Below are 13645 nucleotides of genomic sequence, written 5' to 3'. Positions count from 1 at the left end.
TGGGATTTTGCTTTATTTGCATCATGGCATCCTCTTCCATGTCTGAAAAGGAGTTTTTCGGCATTAAAAAGTTTGATGGGACAAACTTTTCTTTGTGGAAAGAACAAATAAGGGATGTGCTTATTCAAAAGAAGCGGATTAAACCCTTGGTAGGGATTGAAGCTAAGCCTGCAAATATGTCTGAGGATGATTGAAATGAGTTGGATGCATTAGCAAAGTCTACTATTAGACTTCATCTTGCAAAGTCAGTTTATTTCACAGTAGTAAATGAGCAGACTACAGAAGATTTGTGGAAGAAACTGTGTGCCACTTATGAGAAGGAAACTGCCTCTAATAAAGTTTACCTCATGAAGAGGTTGTTTGAGCTACAGATGAAGGAATGGGTCTCCATTGCTTCTCACTTGAATGAATTCAATATTATTTTCAGCTAGCTTCAGGCTCAGAAAATGAATTTTGAGCGGAGACTAAGGCAATATTTCTCTTATGTTCATTGCCATCCTCATGGGATACCTTCCGTACAGCTGTCAGTAACTCTGCACCTGGTGGAGTACTAAAATTTGATAATGTTGTGGGTAGCTTGTTGGTCGAGGAGATTAGACGGAAGTCTATGGACGGCAACAAGCAGGATGCAGCCTTAAATGTGCAAAGGGGCAGATCATAGTTCAGGGGGAAGTCCCAAGAAAGAGGGAAGTCTCGTAGCAAATCCAGGGCACGGAACATTGAGTGTTACCATTGTGGCAAGAAGGGCCATATGAAAAAGGATTTCTACAAGCTGAAAAGAGAGCAAAAGGATAAGAAAAAGAATGTAAATTGGGGTGCAAATCAAAAGGAAGAGAGTCCAAGGGAGGACAAAGGAAAAGTGAAGATTGAGGAGATCAATGCAGTCACACATGATAGTGACAATGACGTTCTCTTCATGTCTAGTTTATCTGCAGAGTTGCTTACCACTTTAGATGATGCATATTCCCAGGATTGGATTTTGGATTCTGGTGCTTCATTCCATGTTACTCCCCATAGGGAATGGTTCTCCACTTATGACAGTGGAAAGACAGGTTGTGTGCATCCTGGAAATGACTATGCATGTGACATAGTGGGAGCAGGTGACATAAAGTTTTCTTTTGCAAATGGGTCTGCATTTGTTTTGAAACATGTGAGACATGTGCCTAAGCTGACCAAGAGTCTTATTTCAGTGGGTCAGCTAGATGATGCTGGTTTTCACACCACTTTTGGCTTTCAGAGTTGGAAAATTCAAAAGGGCTCTATGCTTTTGGCCAAGGGTGCCAAGTGTGGGACTTTGTATCCCTTACATGTATCAGGGGTATTTGATCATGTTGTTGCAATAACCGAGCAGCCAAGCACTTCTTTGTGGCATTGCAGGTTGGGGCACATGAGCTAGAATGGAATGAAACTCTTATGCCGTTTGGGTTATGTACCGCATTTGAGTTTCTCTAATTTTGAATTTTGTGAGCATTGTCTCTATAGGAAGCAGACTAAATCAGCCCATAAAAGAAGGGGAAAGAAAGAGTTTGAAATGCTTGATTTGGTGCATTCAGACGTATGTGGTCCCATGCCTACAGGTCATTAGGCGGGGCTGAATACTATGTGACATTCATTGATGATGCAACTAGGAAAGTGTGGGCTTATGCTATAGCTCGAAAGAGTGATGTGTTCCAGGTATTTCAGAAATGGCTAGCCTTGGTTGAGAATCAGTCAGGTAGAACGCCTAAATGCCTACGGACTGACAATGGTGGAGAGTATCTCTCTCATGACTTTCAACATTTTTGTGATACACGTGGGATTAAGAGGGAGCTCACATCCCCTCGTACTCTAGAGCAAAATCCAGTTGCAGAAAAGATGAACCGTACCATTCAAGAAAGGTTGCAATGCATGCTTTCCAATGCAAGTCTTTTTGGTGGTTTTTGGGCTGAGGCAATGAAGACTGCAGTGCATGTGATCAATAGATCACATAGTAAGAGTTTGGATGGTGGTATTCCTAAAGAGGCATGGAGTGGCAAGAAGCCCTCTTACTCTCTTTTGTGTATATTTGGGTGTGAGGCATATGCACATGTGCCAAAAGAGCTTTGAAAGAAGCTAGATCCTAAGTCTAGGAAATGCATCTTTCTGGGTTATGGTGAAAGTGGAGAGATGGGCTATCATCTTTGGGATCCAGAAGCAAAGAAGATCATACGCAGCCATGATGTGGTCTTCAATGAGAAGAAGATGCATAAGGCACTCATGAGGGATGTGGAAATGAGGAGAATCACTTTCCAGGATGTGAATCCACCTGCATATGTTGATAGACAGCAAGCTGTCCATGGACCAAATGTGCAAGAAATGGTACCACCAAGTACTCCCACAGGTATACAATCAAGGGTAGATGATGGATCATCTATTGTGGAAATGATGAGCCAAATGTGGCTGATATGCAAGTGGGACAGCAAGCTGAAATGCCCTTGAGAAGATCATCTAGAGTGTCTAGACTGCCTAATAGGTTTGTTCCAGGGGTAGACTATGTGATGCTTACTGATTGCGGGAGCCTTCTTGCTACAGAGAGGCTATGATGCGTGAGGATCAACGCAAGTGGGAGTATGCTATGCAATCAGAGATGAGTTCACTTATGAAGAATAAGACTTGGGACTTGGTTTCTTTGCCACATGGAAAGAAAGCATTGCCATGTAAATGGGTCTACAAAATGAAGGTCACAGGTGATGACGTGCCTAGGTACAAGGCCCGTTTGGTTGCTAAAGGGTTCAAGCAAGAGAAGGGTGTGGACTTTGATGAGATATTCTCTCCGGTTGTGAAGATGACCACACTTAGATGCATGCTTGGACTAGTGGCATCAGAGGATATGGAGCTTATGCAAATGGATGTCAAGACAACTTTCTTGCATGGGGATTTGCATGAGGAAATTTACATGGTGCAGCCGGAAGGCTTTGAAGAAAAGGGCAAAGAGCATTTAGTTTGCAAACTGAAGAAGAGTCTCTATGGTCTTAAGCAAGCACCTAGAGAATGGTATCAGAAGTTTGATGCTTTCATTCGGTCCCACGATTTTAGAAGGAGTGAAATTGATCACTGCCTCTACACTAAAAGGGCTAAGGATAATAGCCTGATAATCTTGGCACTATATGTGGATGATATGCTATTGGCTAGCAAGAATACTTATGAGCTAGATGCATTAAAGGCCAAGTTGCATGAGGCCTTTGATATGAAGGATTTGGGACTTGCAAGTCATATTCTTGGTATGTGTATCACGCGTGATTGGAGTAGGAAACTCCTTTGGCTTTCACCAAAACAGTATGTTACAAAAGTATTGCAGCGTTTCAATATGGAAGGGGGGAAGGCAGTGAGTACTCCATTGCCTCCATATGTGAAACTGAGTCATACAGATAGTCCCAAATCAGATGAGGAAAGGGCCATGATGGCCAAGGTTCCTTATGCATCAGCGGTTGGGAGTCTTATGTATGCTATGATAGCTACTAGACCAGACATTGCATTTGCAGTGGGAGTTGTTAGCTGGTATATGGCTAATCCAGGAAAGAGGCATTGGGAGGCAGTTAAGTGCATCATGAGGTACATGAAGGGTACCAAGGAGATGTGCATCTGCTTTGGTAAAGGAGACATGCATGTACTTGGGTACACAGATTCAGACTATGCAGGGCATGTGGATAGTAGGAGATCCACTTCTAGTTATGTGTTCACATTTGTAGGTGGTACAGTGTCGTGGATGTCTCGTGCACAGAAGTGCGTGGCTTTGTCTACCACAGAGGCTGAGTATGTTGTAGCCACAGAGGGTTGCAAGGAGGCTATATGGCTTGATCGGCTAGTGGGAGATTTGGGGATCCATACAGGTGTACCGACATTGCATAGTGATTCCATGAGTGCTATTCAGCTAGCACGGAATCCAGTCTTTCATGCAAAGACCAAACACATTGAGGTCAGGTACCATTTCATCAGGGAGGTACTTGAGGACAAGCGCATAGAGCTTATCAAGGTTCATACAGATGATAACCCTGCAGATATGCTGACGAAGAGTCTACCTAGTCAGCGGTTTGAGTATTGTCGTGTATTGACGGGCATTGGATAGTATGCTCACTGGTTGTTCTCCCTTAAAGGCACATTGTCCTTTAAGTGGGAGGTTGTGGGGGTTAAAGGTCACTGTGCCTTTACCCCGGTTATGTACAATACTCAAACACATATATAAATGAATGAAAAAGAAGATTAGGGTGGTTTTGCACCCACCAAAACTTGTGTGGCTCTCTGTTTCTCTCTCTCTCCTTCTTCCGTTCTTGCTTCCGTTGAGAGCACTCTCACCCTACTGGCTATAGAGAGGTATACCAATCCTTCTGACTAGTCATGTGGCACGATGCACCACTGTCAATGATCCAAGGTTCATCCGTAGGTACATGAACTTCCTCTGTGTAAATCTCCTCAGTTGCTACAAACAACTCTATTGGTACTGCCTGTGCGCTATTGCTGGACTCTTTCTTTACTCCGTTCTTCTCATCTACAATCTTCTTTCGGCACTCATTCTGCTTGTGCCCTGCCTTGTTGGAATGGAAGCACTTGATCTTCTTCTTTCTCATTTTATCATCAGAAGAAGATGGGTTACCAGAGTCCTTACCCTTACCTTTCTTTGATCTGGTCCAGAATCCAGTCCTCGTCTTTTGATGCATCTCCTCTAGAAGCATCGCGTTGAAATCCTCAAAGTTGAGGGGCGGATTTCTCTTCTACGTGTTCAGTGCCGTAACAAGACCATCGTACTTTGGTGGGAGAATCCATATGCACCTTCGTGCTAGATTCTCGCTGGTGATGGTGATGCCAATTGCAGTCATCTGATCGTGTAGATTCTTCACCCTGGTGATGAACTTCTCTGCCGCTTCAGACTCAGACAACTTCTCGTTCACGAGTTGAGTCTCTAGATTCTAAATCTGTGTCTAATTCATGGTCTCGTACTAATTTTTCAAGACCGTCCATGCCTCCTCCGCTGTGGTGACATGTTGAATTAATGCCATGACAGAATCACTAACACTACAGACAATAGAACACAGCACATCTGCATTTCTTCTTGTCCATGCGATAATCTCATCTGTAGTTGGTACTATCTGTTGTCCTGCATTGGCTGGATCCCGCAGCCTCACATCCACCCCAGTAGCAGTGTCCCAAAGCTCATATGCGCTTAGGATGGTCTTCATCTTGAACTTCCAGAGAGGATAGTTAGAGCTGTCCAACTTTTCGCTTTCGCCGAACGGTGGGATTCGCAGTCTTGCGGGCTGGGCCATCTCTCACAATCTTCTCGCAAACAGAAACACACTACCAAATCTTCTTGCTAGAGTCCAGGCTCTGACACCATGTAAGAAAATAATACGTTTGTGCTCAACAGATAACAGGATCTCGTACGCAAGAGAGAAAACAAGATAGTATGGAGAATCAAAAATTTGATTACTGTAGAACTGATACAATAGATGGCGCTACATCCCAACCGTGCGCTCCTATGAAAGAAGCTTCGATGGCATGCTAGAAACAGTAGAAGATGGAGGCTGAATGCTAAGGAATAAGGGTTGCAGTAGCCAGTGATGAAATGGGCTTCATGGGCTTGCTCTTATATAGCCACCAGTCGTAGTCAGTTAGGCTCAATTGGGTGGCCGACCTAGTCCGCCCAAAACAGTCAATTGGGGGTTGAGGCCACCGACCATACGATAGAACCGGTGCGCAAAACAGAGCAACAAGCCTACAGTCTCCATTCGGCCCATAGCCATCCGGGATCATCTGAGGCTCCAAACAAGCCCCACAACCCGAGAGTGGTGGGCTGCCCCAGGAAATGCTCCATCTACCCTCAGTTTGATCAGTCAAGGAATGCCTTCCCGCACTTGCATGTGGCCTAGTTGGTGGTGTGCCAACTCTATCTGAAGCCGTCCAGCCATCAGGCCACACATGGCCCCCATCTGGTGTCCAAACCAGGACCTACCAGATAACTGAGCTACTCAAATGCCTTCTCCTCATTTGGGGGGGCTTACAAGTAGAGTTAGCCGGTTCCTGCGTAGTTACATGAGAGTGGAGCATTGATATCTAACAGTTTTCGCCCATGCATCACACATGGGCATACACAAAAATGCATCGGTGGCCTTCAAGGGATGCAAATGGGAATGGTACTTTGCATGGGACTTAATCTCATCTATGTTAAGGTCTATGTAAAGTATCATTCCCATTGAGTGCCATTTGCATTGTCCAGAAGCCATATTTCCTTGTTTTTGCCCATGCATCATGCATTGGTGTACAATCTAAACATGAAAATAGGATGTCATGATGGCCATGGAACTTTGTACATGCTTTAAACCTACATATTTAAAGGCTTGTGCAAATAACCATGCCCATAAGGTACCATTTGCATTGTCAAGAAGCCGTCTTTTCATGTTTTCGAACATCCATCATGCATGTTCGGGGAAAAAGTGCTTTGGTGGTCCTCTAAGCATGCAAATGAGACCCGACGGCCATGATACTTTGCACGGGCCTTAAAAGAATCTAATTTAAAGTTTTTGCAAAGTATCATGTCCCTTAGGTACATTTGCATGGTTACAAAGCCATATTTCCATGTTTTTGACCATGCATCATGCATGGGTGTATAAAACAATGTCTTGTGGCCTTCTAGGCGTGAAAATGAGACCCAATGGCCATGATACCTTGAATATGTCTTAAAATCACCTACTTTAGGATATTTCAAAGTCTCATGCCCATCGGTACTATTCGTATGGTCAAGAAGCCATATTTCCATGTTTTTGCCTATTCATCACACTTGCACGTACAAAGAAATGCCACGATGGTCTTCTAAGCATGTAAATAGGAACCAATGTCCATGATACTTTGAAAAAAACTTTTAAAAACATAAATTAATGCTAATGTAGAGTATTTCTCCCATTGGGTACTATTTGCATTGCCAAGAAGCCATAGTTCCATGTTTTTGCCCATGCATCACGCATGGGCATACACAGAAATGCCTCAACGGCCTTCTAGGCATGCAAATGGGACCCAATGGCTATGATACTTTGGAAAAATCTGAAAATCACATACCTTAAGGTTCTTGCAAATTATCATGTCCATTGGTACTATTCGCATGGTCAAGAAGACATATTTCTATGCTTTTGCCTATGCATGGGCATACCAAAATTTGGCTCGGTGGACTTCTAGGCATGCAAATAGGACCTGATGGCCGTGATACTTTGCACAAACCTTAAACCCACCTAATTTAATGCTCATGTGGAGCATCACATCCATTGGGTATCATTTTCATGGTCAAGAAGCCATATTTCCATGTTTCTTCCATTGCATCACGCATGGTGGGCATACACAAAAATGCCTCAATGGCCTTCTAGAGATGCAAATTATGGGACGTGATTGGCATGGTACTTTGCACAAGGATTAATATCATCTATATGAAGGCTTGTGTAAATTATTATCCCCATAGGCTACCATTTGCATGGTAAAGAAGTCATATTTCCATGTATTTGTCCATTCATTGCGCATGGGTGTGAAAAACAAGTTCTCATTGGACTTCTAAGCATGCAAATGGGGCTCGATGATCATGGTACTTTGTACAAGCCTTAAAACTAACAAATTTAAAACCTTGCAAAGCATCATGCCCATTGGATACAAGTTTCTTCGTCAAGAAGCAATATTTCCATGTTTTTGTCCATGCATCATGCATGGGCATACAATAAAATGCCTCGATGGCCTTCTAGGCATGAAAATGGCATCCAATGGCCATGATACTTTTCATGGGCCTTAAAATCACCTACTTTAAGCCTTGTGAAAAGTTTCATGCCCATCGGATACTATTTGCATGGTCAAAAAGCCATATTTCCATGTTTTGCCAGTGGATCATGCATGGGCATACAAAAAAAGGCCTCAGTGGTCTTTTAAGCTTTCAAATGGGAACTGATGACAATGATACTTTGCACAGGACTTGAAATTTGGAATCACCTACTTTAAGGCCATTGCAATATCATGCCCGTTGGTACTATTATCATGTTTTTTCCCATGCATCATGCATGGGCATACAAAAAAATGTCTCAATGGCCTGCTAGGTATGCAAATGGGACCTGATGGCCATGATACTTCCCATGGGCATTAAACTCACCTACTTTAAGGTTTGTGAAAAGTATAATGTCCATCTGGTACTATCACAACAGGACAAAGCACCTACAAACGTGCACACAGATGTGTTTTCATAACTTTAAAAAAACTTATGGGCGCGTCTATTTGCATGCCTACAGACCTACGTCTAAAGGCGCATCTATATAACAGACAAATGTGCCTATAGATGCACAAATAGACACTCTGTTAGAAATTTTAAAAAAAATAGAGAGGCGCACCTATAAACACGTTTATAGACGCATCTATAGATGTGCAAATAGACACCCTCTTAAATAGAGAGACACATACATAGATGCATCTATAAATGTTTTGATAGATGCTCTACAGAATATTTTTTGTTAATAAAAGTATAATTTTGTGTGCTTGAACAGAATGCTATGTATGTTGTGTAAGATATGTGGTTACAAGAATCCCATTTCCACATTGTGCATTTCAATTCTTACAACCAACCACATTTTAATTAGCACTCTTGCAAGCACGTCGATAGCCTACAATTACGATTTCAAATAAACATTACAACTCCAACACGTTTATTTCACAAGGCATTAATTGATAGAACGTTGCACAAAAAATTTGAAAGCCAAAAAAATAAAAAGAGTATATATTAATTCATAGCTCAGAAAGTGCTTGTATGTACATCTAGCACAAAGCCAAGCCACATCCTGTGGTTTCAAGTATTATCCATATTCTCCTTCCTGCCCTTTGGCTCATACCATATTGCTGTAAATGTTGTAGCTCTCCCTTGGTCATATCTTTGCACATCAACTACTCTTGCAACCCAAAACTTCACATTCTCATATTCATCATCCGATGGCCGAACCACAACAAAACAATCGACCTCTATATCTACTTGTGGCATAAACTCTCTCTTCTTCGGTCCACAATATGGACGTGGGAGTAATGATACAAATTCATTTTCAAAGACTGGAGCTAGGCGCAAATCGTTATGAACATTTGGCCAAAACATATTGCATTCTTTCTTGACATCCTTTGAGCCTCGCATATCTCAAGGTCCTTTATTAAATTTCGCGTCTTGTTAATTACAGTGGTAGTGTGTTCTCTCCAAGTAGGCTTCGAATTAGGATATCTCTGAAGCATTTCCTCTTTGTATGTAATAAATGCTTTTAATCCTTCTATTTCACAATTAGACCTCTCATTGAATTCTTGTATAGGAGCCCATGTTGGATACCTTTCCTTGCTGGGAATTGAAGTTAAGAGACTGTAAGGTTCTTCAGGTTCCCATTTTGTATCATGAGAATACTGTTGCCATTGCATTACGTGTTTTTCATCTTTAAAAAAAAAACAAAAGTAGTGTGGATTGGTATGACCTGTCAATGCATCACCACCCATTTGTATGAAAGGTAGAATGAAGCTCTTCCAATCATACATTCTTTCGAGCCTCTCACATACTATACTTTCCTTACAACCACCAACTTGCCTGCCACATCTTCTTACCAAGTCATCTATTGTCTCCAACATCCTTGCATTTAAGCTCCCTTGAGACTATGCTAAAAACCTGATCGATATCCTCATGTGTATGCCCAACATACAAAAATCCACATTCGACCTCATTGAAGATTCGATGAGCAACTAGCATGGAGCAGAATGCAAACATGAGTATATTCTTATTTTCTCGCCAGCAATTATCAGCTTGTATTCTCAAAGTCAGTGGTAGGCGACCTTTTTCTGCATGTACATTGCGAATTGCCTTCATAATAGATGTTACAACTTGATTGCTATCATGTAGATGCAAGGAATCAATCCATATATCTGCAAAGAACTTAATTCCATGCACTAACACTCCACATAGATGTGTCTTTAGAAAGTGCTTTCCTTGTAATTTAGGTGGAGTGGCAACAAAACGAGGCAATGTTGTTGTATTCTAATCCATGCCATCCACAATAAGGCACATGTAGTCATCAGGATGCGAAATAGCTTGCTCCTTCCAAAATGCATATTTTTGCCTGGAATGTCGAATAAGGTCATGATGAGATTTTCGGGTTTTTTTGTATAATTCCCTTTGATTTGGACATTTTGCACTCTCAATCGCTCGCTTTAAATCATCACAGACATTGCACTTTGACTTTTTTTGCCTCCTTGGGATTTTAACATATCCAAAGTTCTTCTTCCAAAGAGTATACAAAGTATGAGAAGAAGCTACGGCATCCCCTCTTTGCCTTTGCTTTTTTGCAATAGAGTCAAATACTTCGAGCTTTGTCAAGCCCATTGGAAGGTGCATTTCAGTGATCACGTCACCGTTAGGGAGTTTGGTAGATATATGGGGTTGAGGTAAAGCATTTTCATGTATGAAGTCTTGCAAAATTGCTGCTGCCCTGACAGTTGAGATTCTTGATTTGGACCTTCCTCTATTATCGTGAATGCTAAATTTGTTGCCGCCCTTTGCCTTGGTGACTAAATCCCAATATGTACCATGGGATAATCCAGTAATATTGCGATATGCCTTATTGCAAATCCTTTTTCCATTTACGCGAGGTTTTACCTTTTGTCTTGAACTTAGCCTTTTATTGCCATTTTGAAGAAAGCAAGAGAGACTTGTGAGAAGGTATTCATTTCTTTCGCTTCCTCTTCTTTGCCACACGTGTCCTCTACATTCCCTGATGTCTGCAAGATCAATGAAGCGCATACATCTTCTTTGCAACATAGATATCCCAATGCATTTAACATGTTCTCCTCCTTCATTACTCTCTTCCTCTTTGGTTGCTTTTGTGGATCTGCCTGGATTCGCTTTCTCTTCATGCATATGTATGACCATTTTCGTTCCTCGTGCACGTTGTTATCTGTATTTATGCACTTCTTCTCCTCACATTTGTTTGTAACCAAGCATCCATGATTGGTCGTTGCATCCTTGTCCATATCACAATCAAAGTTAAATATTGAATAATCCTCTGTTGATCTCATCCTCATTTTTAGCATACTCTTAGGACCATTCAATGAATTCAATATTCTACGAGAGTATTGAGAACCTTGAAACTCTTTCACTCCTGAGAGAACATCACTCATTGGGACATCTTGCATGGCTTTCACAAATCCATAAGCTTGATTGACACCAGGTTTGTTAATATGCATGAACTCATCCACACTTGACAAGACATCGCTATTGAAACCTTTGCCCTTCTCACTGTGTAAGAATTCATCCACCCTAGATAAGGCTTCGCTTCTAAAATCATTTTGTTTCTCGGAACCAATGAACTCATCCACTCCAGATAAGATGTCACTTCTATAATTCAGTATATTGAAATCATCCACATTTGAAGTGATAGAGCCTGGCACATGGGCATGCTTTTTAGGTCCTTTGATATTGTAGTATATGTTTTCTTTATCATTGAAAACCACGTGCCTCTTTCTCATGTTTAAAAATTGCATGCTCCATCTCATATTCTTGCCTACCTCATAGTAGGGATCACATAAGGATGTTATGTTATCAACCATACCATCATCAGTGACTTTTAGAATCCTCATCGGTGCAAATGACCATTGCTCCACTTGTTCAAATCCCAATACTTCACCTTCTGCTACAGTCTTATTTGCAAATGATCTCATTTGTAAAATGTCCCCTATAGTAAAATCCAAGGTGGTGCACTTTGTATACTTGATAATGTCTATTGCATAAGTCTCATCTTTGTCCCATGCTATAAATGATTTGTTGGATGTATTGTAGGGTTGACTGTGCGTGCAAAGTATCGTGCCCATCGGATATGCTTTGCATTGTCGATCAAGCATAAAATACCGTTTTTGCTTTAGTTACATGCACAACCATAAAAAAACACGGTCCTAAGTGTGTTAATTAAATAAGTACTTATCGGATGGGGGCTCCACTTTGCACACAAGTCCGTTTCAACTAGGTTGAGGTGCACGCAAAGCATTGTCACCATCGGATATGCTTTGCATGGTCGATCACGCATTGTACACCATTTTTCCCTAGTGATATGGACATCCGCAAAAAAACACGCCCTTAGGTGTGTTATCTAACTAAGTACTTATCGGATGGGTGTACGTATTTGAGAACATTTCAATACCACCTAGGTTGAGGTGTATGAAAAGTTTTGTTCCCATAAGATATCCTTTGCATGGTCGATCGAGCATTAAATACTATTTTTGCTCTAGTGTCATGCACATCCGTAAAAAAACATGCTGCTAGGTATGTTATCCGATCAAGCACTTATGGGATGGGCATGCCACTTTGCATGTAAGTCTATTCCACATAGTTGAAGGTGTGTGCAAAGTATTGTGCCCATCGGATATGCTTTGCACTATCGATCAAGCATAAAACACCGTTTTTACCTTAGTGTCATGCACAACCATGAAAAAACATGGTCCTAGGTGTGTTATTCAAACTAGTACTTATCGGATGGGGGATCCACTTTGCACGCAAGTCCATTTCAACTACCATGAGGTGTGTGCAAAGTATTGTCACCATCGGATATGATTTGCATGGTCAATCATGCATTATATACCGTTTTTCCCCTAGTGGTATGCACATCCGAAAAAAAACACGCCCTTAGGTATGTTATCTGACCAAGTACTTATCAGATGGGTGTGCCTCTTTGAGAACATTTCAATATCACCTAGGTTGAGGTATAGGAAAATTATTGTGCCCATCGGATATGCTTTGCATGGTCGATCAAGCTATCAATACCATTTTTGCCTTAGTGTCATGCACATCCGTTAAAAAACGCACTGCTAGGTGTGTTATCCGATCAAGCACTTATGCGATGGGAATGCCACTTTGCATGTAAGTCAAATCCACCTAGTTGAAGGTGTGTGCAAAGTATCATGCCCATCGGATATGCTTTGCATTGTCGATCAAGCATAAAATACCGTTTTTGCCTTAGTTACATGCACAACCATGAAAAAACACGGTCCTAAGTGTGTTAATTAAACAAGTACTTATCGGATGGGGGCTCCACTTTGCACACAAGTTCGTTTTAACTAGGTTGAGGTGCACGCAAAGTATTGTCACCATCGGATATGCTTTGCATGGTCAATCACGCATTGTACACCATTTTTTCCCTAGTGATATGGACATCCGCAAAAAAACAGGCCCTTAGGTGTGTTATCTGACCAAGTACTTATTGGATGGGTGTACCTCTTTGAGAAAATTTCAATAGCACCTAGGTTGAGGCATACAAAAAGTTTTCTGCCCATCGGATATCCTTTGCATCGTCGATCGAGCATTAAATACTATTTTTGCTCTAGTGTCATGCACATCCGTAAAAAAACACGCTGCTAGGTATGTTATCCGATCAAGCACTTATGGGATGGGCGTGCCACTTTGCATGTAAGTCGATTCCCCTAGCTGAAGGTGTGTGCAAAGTATTGTGTCCATCAGATATGCTTTGCATTGTCGATCAAGCATAAAACACTTTTTTTCCTTAGTGTCATGCACAACCATGAAAAAACACGGTCCTAGGTGTGTTATTCAAACTAGTACTTATCGGATGGGGGCTCTACTTTGCACGCAAGTCCATTTCGACTA

Source organism: Dipteris shenzhenensis, chromosome 2 (assembly GCF_047967505.1).
Source record: "Dipteris shenzhenensis isolate YYH24624 ecotype China chromosome 2, Dip_SZ_1.0, whole genome shotgun sequence".
Lineage (NCBI taxonomy): Eukaryota > Viridiplantae > Streptophyta > Polypodiopsida > Gleicheniales > Dipteridaceae > Dipteris > Dipteris shenzhenensis.
Note: the sequence above shows the minus strand (reverse complement) of the source record.